Source organism: Macaca nemestrina, unplaced genomic scaffold, assembly GCF_043159975.1.
Source record: "Macaca nemestrina isolate mMacNem1 unplaced genomic scaffold, mMacNem.hap1 Scaffold_50, whole genome shotgun sequence".
NCBI classification, from domain to species: domain Eukaryota; kingdom Metazoa; phylum Chordata; class Mammalia; order Primates; family Cercopithecidae; genus Macaca; species Macaca nemestrina.
Genome location: NW_027257686.1, coordinates 73,191 through 87,967, shown reverse-complemented (window position 1 = coordinate 87,967; position 14,777 = coordinate 73,191). Strand labels below are relative to the sequence as shown.

The following is a 14,777-nucleotide window of genomic DNA, read 5'->3' as shown; positions in this document are numbered from 1 at the left end:
CTTCCATCTGAGCCACCTCGGGGCCCCAACGCTTCTGGCACCCTCTTCTCATCCCTCGGTCTATGACAGGTCACCATGTGTAAATCTTTCCCAATAAAGTGTTGCACAAAGGCATTGTGTCTGTGCAGGTATCTGGGTGATAAATGGCAGGAGGGACTTAGGCCATGAAGTCCCGGGGTGAGGTACAGCTGCCCAGCCCAGGAACCAAACTGTCAGGCCTGGGGCACCAGAGGGACTTCAGCTCCCAGGAGACCTTTCGCATCAGCGGCCCTGAGAAACTACAGGAAGTGTACCTTACTCCCTCCGGGCCACCTACTGCCCAGGTACACACCTGCCCCTGGCCCCTCCCTTACCTCGGGCAGTGTTTGCCTGGTGGCCACTAGAAACAGCCCAGCCTGGGGCCATGGAAGAAAACCCAACCTTGGAATCAGAATCCTGGGGCTCCTCCAGGGGGTGGCTGGCCCCCCAGGAGGCCAGAGGAGGTAGGGATGCCAGGAGAAGCTCAGATCCATCCAACCTTCAGGCTTAGGTGGGAGTCCTGCTGGAGGAAAGGGGAGGCCTGGCCTCCTGAGTCTGAGGGCTAAAGAGAAGGTTCTACTTCCTGATATTATGGGGGAGAAAGAAACTGAAGGCTGAAACTCCGGGGTCTGAGGAGTTTCAGCCTAGAGAACCAGGCTAGTCTGGAAGGAGGGGAGGGCTAAGGGCTGGGAGTTTGGGTGTCTTGGGAATAGGAGAGGCTGGGTTCCCACACTTCTGAGCTAGAAGGAAAAGGAAGTTGAGGACTGGACTCCTCTGCCCTGGAGTAGGAGGGGTCCGCGCCTGGGGATGGAGTTGAGGACTGTGGGCCCCTGGGTCCAGGAAAAGTAGAGACTGGCACCCGGACTCCTGGGCCTGAGGGAGGAGGGGCTGGGGACCTGGTTTCCTGGTCTGAGGGAGGAGGAGCTGGGTGCCTGGACTCCTGGGTCTGAGGGAGGAGGGGCTGAGGGCCTGGACTCCTGGGTTTGAGGGAGGAGGGGCTGGGGGCCTGGACTCCTGGGTCTGAGGGAGGAGGGGCTGAGGGCCTGGACTCCTGGGTCTGAGGGAGGAGGGGCTGAGGGACTGGACTCCTGGGTCTGAGGGAGGAGGGGCTGGGGGCCTGGACTGCTGGGTCTGAGGGAGGAGGGGCTGGGGGCCTGGACTCCTGGGTCTGAGGGAAGAGGGGACTGAGGCCTGGTTTCCTGGTCTGAGGGAGGAGGAATTTGGGCCCAGACTCCCGGGTCTTCCCAGCCCCCTGCCCCTCCCCAGGCCCATCGCTGTCCTCTGTGCTGAACAAGCTGCCCAGTGCTGCCACCCTTCGGTACCGAGGCCCTGGGGCGCTGCCTTGGGGGGTGCTGGAGGAGGAGGAGGAGGAGGCTGGAGAAAAGAGCAGAAAGGCCTTCACAGAAGTCACCCAGACGGAGCTGCAGGACCCTCACCCTTCCCAGGAACTGCCCTGGCCCATGCAGGCCAGACGGGCACACAGGTGAGGCCCCACCTCCGGCTGGGACCCGCACAGCCTGGACCGGGCCCTTCTCCCATACCTTGGATTCGGTCTCCTCCCTCTGTCCTCTGCCACTCCTGGCTTCTGGGTCCTCTCTCTGCCTTGCTCAGAGCTGCCTCTCTTGGTTTCTTTTTCCCCCCGTCTTCATCTCTCCTTCGGACTCCAGGTGAGTGCTGCCTTTCTGTGGCTCTGGGATCTCTTCTCTGTCTCACTCTCTGGGATTCGCTGTCCCCCTGGTCTCTTCCAATCCTGTCTCTGCCTCTCAGTTTTTCTCTGTGTGTGTCCAAAATCTGTTAATATTTATTTCTCTCTGCTTTATGCCTGCCTTCATCTTTGCCTCCTCTTCAAAGCCTCCCTCTCTTTAACTTCTTTCTTTTCCCATTCTCACGGTATAATTCGCAGGGCCCGGTGAACAATGAAAATGCAGGTGCCCTCCTTCAAAAATGACTGTGGGCCCGGCACAGTGGCTCACACCTGTAATCCCAGCACTTTGGGAGGCCGAGGCGAGTGGATCACCTGAGGTCAGGAGTTCGAGACCAGCCTGGCCAACATGGCGAAATCCCAACTCTACTAAAAACACAAAAATTAGCTGGGTGTGGTGGCATGTGCCTGTATTCCCAGCCACTCGGGAGGCTGAGGCAGGAGAATTGCTTGAACCACGGAGATACAGGTTGCAGTGAGCCGAAATCGTGCCATTGCACTCCAGCCTGGGTGATAGAGCGGGACTCCATCTCAAATATAAATATATATATAGTATATATTTGGAAAAAACAAAAACCAACAATATATCACCACCCCCCTGCTGATCAGTGGCGGGATCGTGCCTGTGAATATAGCCACTATACTTCAGCCTGAGCAACATATCGAGACCCCATCTGTATCTTTTAAAAGTAATAATCAGGCCGGGTGCAGTGGCTCATGCCTGTAATCCCAGCACTTTGGGAGGCCGAGACGGGCAGATCACAAGGTCAGGAGTCAAGACCATCCTGGCTAACACGGTGAAACCCTATCTCTACTAAAAAATACAAAAAAGTTAGCTGGGCGTGGTGGCGGGCGCCTGTAGTCCCAGCTACTCAGGAGGCTGAAGCAGGAGAATGGCGTGAACCCGGGAGGCGGAGCTTGCAGTGAGCCAAGATCACGCCACTGCACTCCAGCCTGGGTGACGAGCGAGACTCCGTCTCAAAAAAGAAAAGAAAAGAAAAAAAAGTAATAAAGTAACAATATGACAAAAAAAATACAAATTAAAAGAACAGCTATCTATATAACATTTACCTTGTATGAAGTATTGTAAGTAATCTAGAGGTGATTTAAAGTGCATTGGAGGGCTGGGTGTAGTGGCCCACACGGGTAGCCCCAGCACAGGTGTGGAGCCTGGAATTTTGAGGCTGGAGCCTGGAAATTTGAGGCTGCATTGAGCTATGATTGCACCACTGCACTCCAGCCTGGACAACAAAACAAGATGCTGTCACTGAAAAATCAGATAAAAAATAAAATAAAATTTGAAAAACCACAGGAAGATATGTGTAGCCTGTATGCAAATACTATGCCATTTTATATACGGAATTTGGGCATCTACAGATTTCAGTATCCTTGGGGAGTCCTTGAACCAACCCCCATAGATACTGAGGGATGATTGTATTTATAAACTGAGTGCCCAGATAAACTCCAGCTAGGGCATGCGACACAGCATGACAGCACCCGTGCGTCCCTCCCCTGATACCCCCTTTCTTCTCACGAGGAGATGGTAACCTTCTCCCCCAACCTTTTTTTTTTTTTTTTTTTTTTTTTTTTTGAGACAGAGTCTGACTGTGATGCCCAAGCTGGAGTGCAGTGGTGTGATCTCAGCTCACTGCAGCCTCCGACACCTGGGCTCAAGCGATTCTCCCACTCCAGCCTCCCGCTTTTCTGTATAGCTTTGCCAGCTCTGTGCTCTGCAACTTTGTACAAATAGAATCATGCAGTCTTCAGTCTTCTGTGCTGTTTTCTTCTGCCTAGCATTAGGTTTCCTTCTTTCTTTCTTTTTTCTGAGAAGGAATCTCACTCTGTCACCCAGGCTGGAGTGCAATGGTGCCATCTCAGCTCACTGCAACCTCTGTCTCCCAGGTTCAAGTGATTCTCCTGCCTCAGCCTCCCGAGTAACTGGGATTACAGGCGCCCACCACCAGACCCAGCTAATTTTTTTTTTTTTTTTTTTTTGTATTTTTAGTAGAGGCAGGATTTCACCATGTTGGTCAGGCTAGTCTCAAATCCCTGACCTCAGATGATCCACCCACCTTGGCCTCCCAAAGTGCTGGGATTACAGGCGTGAGCCACCGCACTCAATTGGTTTCTTTTTTATTGCCGCAGGGTATTCTATCTTATATATAGACCACAATTTACTTCTCCGTTCTACTTTTGGGTTGTTTCTACATTCGGATGGTTTCCAGTCTGGGGCTGCAAAACCCCTCATTTTCTGCCTGTTTCCCTCCCAGGCAAAGAAATGCCAGGGACCAGGTGGTCTATGGCTCTGGAACTAGGAGGGACCAATGGGCGCGGCTACTTCGGAGGTCCAAGGAGAAAACAAAGGAAGGTTTTCGAAGCCTGCAGCCCTGGTCATGGACACTGAAGAGGATCAGGGGTGCGGTGGGGTTCGGGTGATGTCCTGGGGGCAGGGCCTGGACTCCTGGGTGTGAGGGAGGAGGGGCTTGGGCCTGGATTTTGGGGTCTGAGGGAGGAGGGGCTGGGGTCTGGATCTGAGGGAGAAGGGACTGGGATCTGGGTCTGAGGGAGGAGGGGCTCGGGGTCTGGACTCCCTGGTCTGAGGGAGAAGGGGTTGGGGGCCTGGACTCTTGGGTCTGAGAAAGGCACGGCTGGGCCGGGCGCGGTGGCTCACGCCTGTAATCCCAACAGTTTGGGAGACTGAAGTGGGTGGATCACCTGAGATCAGGAGTTCGAGACCAGCCTGACCAATATGGTGAAACCCTGTCTCTACTAAAAATACAAAAACTAACTGAGCATGGTGGCGCGTGCCTGTAATCCCAGCTACTCGGGAGGCTGAGATAGGTGAATTGCTTGAACCCAGGAGGCGAAGGTTGCAGTGAGCCGAGATCGCGCCACTGCACTCCCGCCTGGGCGGCAGAGAGAGACTCCGAATCAAAAATAATAATAATAACAACAATAATAATAATAAAAAAATAGAAAGAAAGCAAGGCATGGCTGGGCCCCTAGTGCCGGGATGGGAGGAGCTGGTCCTGCTCCCGGAAAGGAACCTGAGCCTCTCTCTGCTGCCCCCTGCAGGCCAGTTTGGCGCCGGCACGAAGTCCTACTTCTCCCTGCTGCGCTTCCTGCTCCTCCTCAACGTGCTGGCCTCTGTGCTTATGGCCTGCATGACGCTGCTGCCCACCTGGTTGGGAGGCGCTCCCCCAGGCCCTCCCGCCTCCAACACCTCCTCGCCTTGCGGCTCCTATAACCCCCACTCCCAGGGCCTGGTCACCTTTGTCACTCAGCTCTTCAACTTGCTCTCAGGAGAAGTAGGTGCCTGGGGCCCTGGGAGTTTCCCCCGCCCACCTGTGAGCCCAGTGCCTTCAATGACACGAACATCAAACCCTGACCTCAGACTCTGACTGTGCAGCTCCAGGAGCCCCGCCTCCTCCCACAGTGGCCCCCGCGCCGCCTTCCCCCACAGGGTTACCTGGAATGGTCCCCTCTTTTCTATGGCTTCTACCCGCCCCGCCCACGCCTGGCGGTCACCTACCTGTGCTGGGCCTTTGCAGTTGGCCTCATCTGCCTCTTGCTCATCCTGCATCGGTCAGTGGCACCTGCACCCCTGACCCCGTGACGGGACGGGTTGGGGTAGGGAAGCAAGTGGTGGTGGCAGAAACTCCCTCCCCAAGAATCCTCAGTCTTGCCGTGTAACCCTTTCTTCTGTGTGAGTTAAAATCAAGGTTTTGTGCCGGGCGCGGTGGCTCACGCCTGTAATCCCAGCACTTTGGGAGACCGAGGCCGGCGGATCACGAGGTCAGGAGATCGAGACCATCCTGGTTAACAGGGTGAAACCCCGTCTCTACTAAAAATACAAAAAATTAGCCGGGTGTGATGGCGGGCACCTGTAGTCCCGGCTACTCCGGAGGCTGAGCCAGGAGAATGGTGTGAACCCAGGAGGCAGAGCTTGCAGTGAGCCGAGATCAGGCCACTGCACTCCAGCCTGGGCGACAGAGCAAAACTCTGTCTCGAAAAAAATAAAATAAAATAAAATAAATAAAGGTTTGGGGATTTTTTTTTCATTTGTTTTTGTTTGTTTGTTTTTGAGACAGAGTCTTACTCTGTCACCCAGGCTGGAGTGCATGATCTTGGCTCACTGCAACCTACACCTCCCGGGTTCAAGCGATTCTACTGCCTCAGCCTCCCAAGTAGCTGGGTTTACAGGCTCCTGCCACCACGCCCAGCTAATTTTTTGTATTTTTAGTAGAGACAGGGTTTTGCCCTGTTGGTCAGGCTGGTCTCAAACTCCTGACTTCAGGTGATACACCTGCCTCGGCCTCCCAAAGTGCTGGGATTACAGGTGTGAGCCACCGCGCCCACCCTGTTTTATTTTTTGAGACAGGGTCTCACTCTGTCACCTGGGTAGAGTGCAGTGGTGCAATCATAGCTCACCTGAAGTCTGGGCCTCCGGAACTCAACTGATCCTCCCACCTCAGCCTCTGGAGCAGCTAGGACCACAGGGATGCACCATCATGCCCTGCTAATTTTTTTTTTTTTAATGTTATAGAGGCAGGGTCTTGCTATGTTGCCCAGGCTGTGCTCAAACTCCTTGACTCAAGAGATCTGCTCATCTCAGCCTCCCAAGGTGCTGGAATTACAGGCATGAGCCAATGTGCCTGGCCAAAAGTAAACTTTTTTTTTTTTTTTTTTTTTGAGATGGAGTCTCACTCTGTTATCCAGGCTGGAGTGCAGTGGTGCGATTTCAGCTCACTGCAACCTCTGCCTCCTGGGTTAAGCCATTTTCCTGCCTCAACCCCCACGAAGTAGCTGAGATTGCAGGCATGCGACACCATACCTGGCTAATTTTGTATTTTTAGTAAAGATGGGGTTTCACCATGTTGGTCAGGCTGGTCTCGAACTCCTGACTTCAAGTGATCCACCCACCTCGGCCTCCCCAAGTGCTGGGATTAGAGGCGTGAACCACCACGCCCAGTCAATTTTACTGGCTAATTTTGTATTTTTAGTACAGATGGGGTTTCTCCATGTTGGTCAGGGTGGTCTCGAACTCCCAACCTCAGGTGATCTGCCCGCCTCGGCCTCCAAAAGTGCTGGGATTACAGGCGTGACCCACCGTGCCTGGCTCAATTTTAGTCTTTAAAATATATATATATTGCAGTGTAGTGTCTCCTTTGCCCAGGCACTGTACTAGGACATGGAGAACCATTTGGGAGTCCCCAAACATATGTACAGCTTACCGTTTAGTAGGGGAGATACACTGTGGGACAGACTGTTAAATAGACAAGCAGGCTGGGCCTAGTGGCTCATGCCTGCAATGTCAGCACTTTGGGAGGACGAGGCATGTGGATCACCTGAAGTTGAGAGTTTGAGACCGCCTGACAAACATGGAGAAACCCCATCTCTACTAAAAATACAAAATTAGCCAGGCATGGTGATGCATGCCTGTAATCCCAGCTACTCAGGAGACTGAGGCAGAAAAATTGCTTGAACTCAGGAGGTGGAGGTTGCAGTGAGCTGAGATTGGGCCATTGCACTCCAGCCTGGGCAACAAGAGCAAACTCCATCTCAAAAATAATAATAGTAATAATATAAACAAACAAATCAATTATTTGAGTTTGGGAGCAATACTATAGAGAAAACGAATGGGATGTGAGGATAGAGAGCAAGAATCAGCAAACTTTTTCTGTGAAGGGCCAGGAAGTAAATATTTTCGTCTTTGAAGGCCTTGTAGTCTGGGACTCAACCAAACTCTGCCACTGTAGTGCAAAAGCAGCCACACACAATACATAAATGAGTGGGTGTGGCTGTGTTCCAACAAAACTTTACTTACAAAAACAGTGGTTGGCCCAGATTAGGCCCTTGGAGTCTTGTTTGCCAACCCCTGTGATACAGAAAATGGGTAGGGACCCTCATTACATGGAGTGGTAAAAGCCTTTCTATCTGGAGTAAGGGACCTGCAGATGAAGAGAAAGAAGAGAAGGAGCCAGGCAGGTGAACAGCCAAGCCACCAGCATTCCAGGCAGAGGGAGCTGCAAGTGCAAAGGCCATGTGGTAGGAAAGAGGTTTGAGGTGTTCTGAGAAATAAAAGGCCTGTATGAGAAGAAGGGGCAGGGCCAGTCATGATGGCTCATGCCTGTAATTTCAGCGTTTTGGGAGGCGGAGGTGGGCGGATCACTTGAGGTCAGGAGTTTGAGACCAGCCTGGCCAACATGGTGAAACCCCATCTCTATTAAAAATATGAAAAGTAGCTGCGCATGGTGGCATTTGCCTGTGGTCCTAGCTACTCGGGAAGCTGAGGCAGGAGAATCAGTTGAACCTGGGAGAGAGAAGTTGCAGTGAGCCAAGATCGCACCACTGCACTCCAGCCTGAACAACAGAGCAAGGCCGTGTCAAAAAAAAAAAAAAAAAAAAAAGACAAAGATTTAAGCTTTGAGAAGTAGGGAAGGGTCAGATCAGGTAGGCCCTAGCAGGTTATGCTAGGAAGAAGTCTCAATTTTTTTTTTTTTGAGATGGAGTCTCGCTGTGTTGCCCAGGCTGGAGTGCAGGGGCGAGATCTCAGCTGGCTGCAAGCTCCGCCTCCCAGGTTCACGCCATTCTCCTGCCTCAGACTCCCGAGTAGCTGGGACTACAGGCGGCCACCACCTAGCCCGACTAATTTTTATTATTTTTAGTAGAGACAGGGTTTCACCGTGTTAACCAGGATGGTCTCGATCTCCTGACCTCGTGATCCGCCCGTCTCGGCCTCCCAAAGTGCTGGGATTACAGGCGTGAGCCATGGCGCCTGGTGTGCCCCTGTCTCTTGAGTCTTTACCTGCCATCTTCTCTGGGTCTCTGTCTTCTTCTTGGGTCTTCCCGCCCAGCCCCGTTCTCTAGGTGCCTGTACTTCTTATGGGTCTTTGACCCCCATCTTTTGTAGATTTAGTTTCTCCTTTCTCACTGTCTTTGTCTCCCTTTCTCCAAATCTCCCTCTGGGGCCTCTGTCCCTCCTCCACATCTCTGTCTTTCTCAGGGCCTCTGTCCCTTTCACTCTGGGTTTCTGCCCTCTTCGCTCCCGGGCTCTGTCCCTGTCTCCCAGGTTTCTACCTCTCTCTGTGGGGTGCCTGTGCCCCAGGTCTGTCTCTGAATCTCCCTTGGACTTTGCCTTCAATGACTGTAGGTGTCTCCGCCTCTTTGACTCTTTCTCCATCTGATGGCAGCTCCCCTAGTACCCAAGGCCTTAGGGTTCGTCTTCCTCATTGGTCCCAATATGAGGGATCCCCCCATAACCCCCGTTCCTGGTTGTCCTTTCACATCCTGTCTCCCCTCTCAGCTCGGTGTCCGGGCTGAAGCAGACACTGCTGGTGGAGTCCGGGGATCTGACCAGCTACAGCCACCGGGTGTTCTCAGCCTGGGACTTCGACCTCTGCGGGGACATCCACGTGCAGCTGCGCCAGCGCATCATCTTGTACGAATTACAGGTGCGATTGGGGGCGGGTTATGCAACGGGGTAGGGACCAGACCGGACTGGGCTGAGATAACGCACTGGGCCTAACCCGGTGATGGGGCCTAGGTGCGACTAGGGGGCAGGGTCTGCAATGGGGTAGGGACCAGACTGGACCGGGCTGACATAACGCACAGGGCCTAACCCGGTGATGGGGCCTCCGGAGAGACGCTAGGCAGCTCCTTCTCCAAGAAAGTCACGTCCTGGGGAATGAGAGGGTTCAGAGGAGGCCGCGATAGGGCTACCCGAGATCCAAGTGTGTAGGAAAAGGATGCGCCAAGGCTGGGATCGGTGGCTCATGCTTGTAACCCCAGCACTTTGGGAGACCGAGGCAGGTGGATCGCTTGAGTCTAGGAGTTCAAGACCAGCCTGGGCAACATAGGGAGGCTCCCTCTCTACCAAAAAAAGCAAGCACAAGAAGCGGGAGGGGCTTTAAGGCAATTTGGTTCAAAGTTAAGTGATGGGAGCGGCCAGCGGGGCGTCTTGATATAGATGACCTGGAACTTCAGGCCAGCCATTAAGCCCAGGGCCACCTGGGGGCGGAGCCTCTGATGGGCAGGGCTGACCAGGGGCGGATCTTGGGGGTGTTGGGCGGAGCTTCAGGGGCGGAGCCCGGGGTGCTGAGATTGGCCGCACAGGGATGGGGGCTTGGGTTGCTGGATCCTGCCGCGGAGGGGCGGGGCTGTAAAGGGCCACTGGTTTCTTAGAGCGCCCCGGAGAGGGTGGAACCGGGACTGCAGAGGTTGTTAGCTGGTGGGGAGATGGCTGCATCAGTTAATGTTGAGGAGGATCTCTGGAGAGCTAGGCCTGGGGAACTCAGAGGCCAGCGCCTTGGGAAATGGAGTCCAAGCTGGCATCTCTCCTGCCTTCAGGTGGAGCTGGAGGAGACAGTGGTGCGGCGCCAGGCTGCTGTGCGGACTCTGGGCCAGGAAGCCAGGGTTTGGTTGGTGCAGGTGCTGCTCAACCTGCTGGTGATTGCACACCTTGGGGGAGCCTTCTATGGCGTCTACTGGGCTACAGAGAGCATCGTGGCGCTGCAGGTGCGGAGGGTCTTGGAAGAGGAAGCCAATGGGTCCTGGAACCTATATTTCCAACAATGGAGGGAGGGAATGGAAGGTTGGGATGCCAGAGATCTTACAGAGGAAGTATGGGAAAGGGTATGTTTGGACCCTGGACTTCGGGGTTTTAAAGGAAGAAGAGAGACTGGGCGCGGTAGCTCATGCCTGTAATCCCAGCACTTTGGGAGGCTGAGGTGGGGGGATCACGAGGTCAGGAGTTCGAGACCAGCCTGACCAACATGGCGAAAATCCGTCTCTACTAAAAATACAAAAATTAGACGGGCGTGGTGGTGCACACCTGTAATCCCAGCTACTCAGGAGGCTGAGGCAGAATAATCACTTGAACCCGGGAGGCGGAGGTTGCAGTGAGCCAAGATCGCACCACTGCACTCCAGCCTGGGCGACAGAGCCAGACTCTGTCTCAAAACAAACAAAGAAACAAACAAAACAAAAACAAACAAACAACAAAGAAGAGGTCTGGGGGAGGACCTTAAGCTTGGCTCCTCCAGGACCCCAAGCCTCTACTCATGGTCCACTCCCTCTCCCAGGAGACGCCCCTTGTTCAGGAGTTGCCACTGCTGAAGCTTGGGGTGAATTACCTTCCGTCCATCTTCATCGCTGGGGGCAACTTTGTGCTGCCGCCCGTGTTCAAGCTCATTGCTCTACTGGAAGGCTACACTAGAATTCGCCAGATCGTTTTTATCCTGCTCAGGTTCCAGCCTCATGGGGATGGCTGGGAATGATGGAGGGTCGGGGCGGTCAGAGGGATGTTGGCGCTGACAGGTAAGACACGGAAATCCTGCTGATATCGGATCCAGGGATTCAAATCCTGACTCCGCTGGCCAGGCGCAGTGGCTCACACCTGTAATCCCAGCACTTTGAGAGGCCGAGACTGAGGTCAGGAGTTCGACACCAGCCTGACAAACATGGTGAAACCCTGTCTCTAGTAAAAATACAAAAGTTAGCCCGGCGATAGTGGCTTCTGTAGTCCCAGCTACTCGGGAGGCTGAGGCAGGAGAATCGCTTGAGCCTGGGAGGTAGAGGATGCAGTGAGCTGAGATCGCGCCACTGCACTCCAGTTTGTACAACAAGTGAGACCCTGTCAAAAGAAAGAAAGAAAGAAAGAAAGAAAGAAAGAAAGAAAGAAAGAAAGAAAGAAAGAAAGAAAGAAAGCAAGCAATCCTGACTCTGTCGCTGGGCCTCAGCTTCTTCATCTGTGAGATGGCTTGAATGCAAGCGCGTTCCACTGAGAAGGGGACTGCCACGTGGTGGGTACCGGATCAGGGCCCATTCTCTGCCTTCCCCCTGCCAGGACCGAGTTTCTTCGCCTGGCCTCCCTGGTGGTCCTGCTCTTCTCTCTCTGGAAATAGATCACTTGTGGGGGCGACTCCGAGGCTAAGGACTGCAAAACCTGTGGCTACAATTACAAAGAACTTCTGGTGAGAACGGCATGGGGTCTGCCTGGGACTCCTGGGTCCCTGAAGGAAAGATGGAGCTGGGTGGGTCCAGACTCTTGGTTTAGGTGGAGAGGGGAGCTCAGGATGCTGGAACACTCTCCCATGGGTATGAATGTTTGAAAAACGAGGACCCCCAGAGAAAGTATTGATAGGGTCTCATAGGCTTGCGATGTGGAGACTCGGACGCGTGGGCCTCCAGGTGCTCGGGTCCTGAGGTCTTTCTGACCTATTTCTTCCTTCTTCAGTGCTGGGAGACTGTCCTGGGCCAGGAAATGTACAAACTTCTGCTCTTTGATCTGCTGACTGCCTTGGCAGTCGCGCTGCTCATCCAGTTTCCTAGAAAGTGAGAGCCCCGCCCCTCGCTGTGGCCCCGCCCCTCTAGGGCCAGGCCCTGCCCCATCGCGCTGTTCTTTTCACCGCGCACCTTTTTACTGTTCCCGCCTCTGCCGGCTCCCTTTGCTTGCCCTAGGTCCGCAGATCTCCCCCACTCCCCGCCCTTGTTTTAGTGGGTTACTTCCCTGTGGCCCAGCCCCTACCGCCGCGACACCTGGGTCCCGTCTAGTCCTCTGGACACACCCCCTGCATGTGGATTCTTGAAAGTCCCGCCCCTCCTAGATACACTTGCTTCCTATTGGCGGGCAGGGCGGTGGAGGTGGGGAAACTCCTAGTCGCCGCGCCCCTGACTCGGACCCGGCCCGGCCCCGTCCTTCAGGCTCCTCTGTGGCCTCTGTCCTGGGGCGCTGGGTCGTCTGGCGCGGACCCAGGAGTTCCAGGTGCCCGACGAGGTGCTGGGGCTCATCTACGCGCAGACGGTGGTCTGGATGGGGAGTTTTTTCTGCCCTTTGCTGCCCCTGCTTAACACGGTCAAGTTCCTGCTGCTTTTCTACCTGAAGAAGGTAAGGGGTAGGGGGGGACTCTTGGGTCTGAGGCAGGAGGTATTGGGGCCCGCACTCTTGGGTCCTGGGCAAGGAAGATCCTGGGGGCCTGGATTACTAGGTCCAAAGAGTGGAGGGGGTTGGAGGACAGACTCCTGGATCTGAGAGAAGGAAGAGTCTAGGGCATTCTGACTTCTATGTCTGAGGATCCGGGGACTTAGACTCCGGGGTCCTAGATGAGGAAGGAGCTCAGACTCCTGGTTCGGGAAAAAGGAGAGGCAGGTAGGCCGGGCGCGGCGGCTCACATCTGTAATCCCAGTACTTTGGGAGACTGAGGCGGGTTGATCACCTGAGGTCAGGAGTTTGAGACCAGCCTGGCTAACATGGCAAAACCCCGTCTCTACTAAAAATACAAAAAAAAAATTTAGCCGGCTTGGTGGCGAGCGCCTGTAATCCCAGCTACTTGGGAGGCTGAGGCAGGGGAATTGCTTGAACCAGGGAGGTGAAGTTCGCAGTGAGCCTAGATCGCGCCACTGCACTCCAGCCTGGGCGACAGAGCGAGACTCCGTCTCAAAATCAGAAAACAAACAACAACAGCGAAACAAATTAGTCGGGAGTGGTGGTGCACACCTGTAATCCCAGCTACTCGGGAGGCTGAGACACGAGAATAGCTTGAACCCGGGAGGGGAGGCTGCAGTGAGCACCACTGCACTCCCGCCTGGGCGGCAGAGCAAGACTGTCTCAAAAAAAAAAAAAAAAAAAAAAAAAAAGAGGCACAGGCTCTTGTGTTTCAGATCCCCTTTCTCCGTGCCTTACCCCCACCAGCTTACCCTTTTCTCCACCTGCTCTCCGGCTGCCCGCACCTTCCGGGCCTCCAAGGCGAATTTCTTTTTCCCCTTAGTTCTTCTCCTGGGTCTGGCCTTCTCCAGCGTTCCCCTGCTTTACAGCATCTTCCTGTAAGTGCGAGAGGTTCCCGCCTCTCTCCCGCCCTCTCCCCACATTCAGTGTTCAGACTCCTGGCTCTACGTGAGCCCAGCCTGCTTGACTTCAGGATCCCGCCTTCTAAGCTGTGTGGTCCATTCCGGGAGCAGTCGTCCATCTGGGCCCAGATCCCTGAGTCAATTTCCAGCCTCCCTGAGACCACCCAGAACTTCCTTTTCTTCCTGGGGACTCAGGCTTTTGCTGTGCCCCTTCTGCTGATCTCCAGGTGAGGTGGGCCAGACTTCTGGGTCTGGGTTTGAATGCGTGTGATCTGGGGGCTACCACCTGCGTCCAAGAGAGGAAAGGCTTGGGGGTGGGAGTAGGCAATGTACTGAGTCTGAGGGAGGAGGCCTAGGCTCCTGGACTGCTGGGTCCGAAGGAGGAGGTGGGCGGGATTTAGGACTCCTGGATCTGAAGGTGGAGGTGCTGGGAGACTGAACTCCTTGGGCCTGGACGAGGAGGGGCTTAGGGGTCCACATCCCTGACTTCGAAGAGCGTGTCAGGAGTGGCTTCCGTTCCTGTCTCCTCCAGCATCCTGATGGCATACACTGTGGCTCGGGCTAACTCCTACGGACGCCTCATCTCTGAGCTCAAACGTCAGAGAGAGACGGTGAGCCAGGCGGGTCCCTGAGAGGGCCCCTGGGGAACACGGAAAGGGGTTGGGGAAGAGGGCTGTCACACCTCCACCTCTCTTTGCCCCAGGAGGCGCAGAATAAAGTCTTCCTGGCACGGCGCGCTGTGGCGCTGACCTCCACCAAACCGGCTCTTTGACACCCGCAGCTCACGTCCCACTTTCAGACCCCAGGCCCATTTTAAGCCTAGGTCACAACATCTGTAAACTAGGAGAACTGGAGAAGACTCCACGCCCTTCCAGCTTTGGTACCTGGAGATTTCCAGGGCCCTTCGCCGCCACGTCCCTGACTCTCGGGTGATCTTTCTTGTATCAATAAATACAGCCGAGGTTGCTGAGCGCGCTTTGAAATCTGTGTCCTGAAGGTGGGGGCAGGGCTACCGCAGGGCAGCAGCCAATCAAATGTATGGGCATGTTTGTCGGTGCGGAGCGCTCTTCCGCAAGGAGACTTGTCGGTCATGTCGACCAATCGACGGCCGCATCTGGTAGCATCAGGGGCGGGCCAACTTATGATTGGTTCAGATCTGTGATAAAAGGCGGTTGCTAGGGGACACCACGAGCCGAACGCCTAACATTCC

General features: G+C 54.6%; 1 pseudogene; it reads left to right on the top strand.

The window, feature by feature from the left end:
• Positions 1-403: 403 nt before the first annotated feature.
• On the top strand, positions 404-14,569 carry LOC139361444 (voltage-gated chloride channel TMC4-like; annotated as a pseudogene).
• Positions 14,570-14,777: the final 208 nt, after the last annotated feature.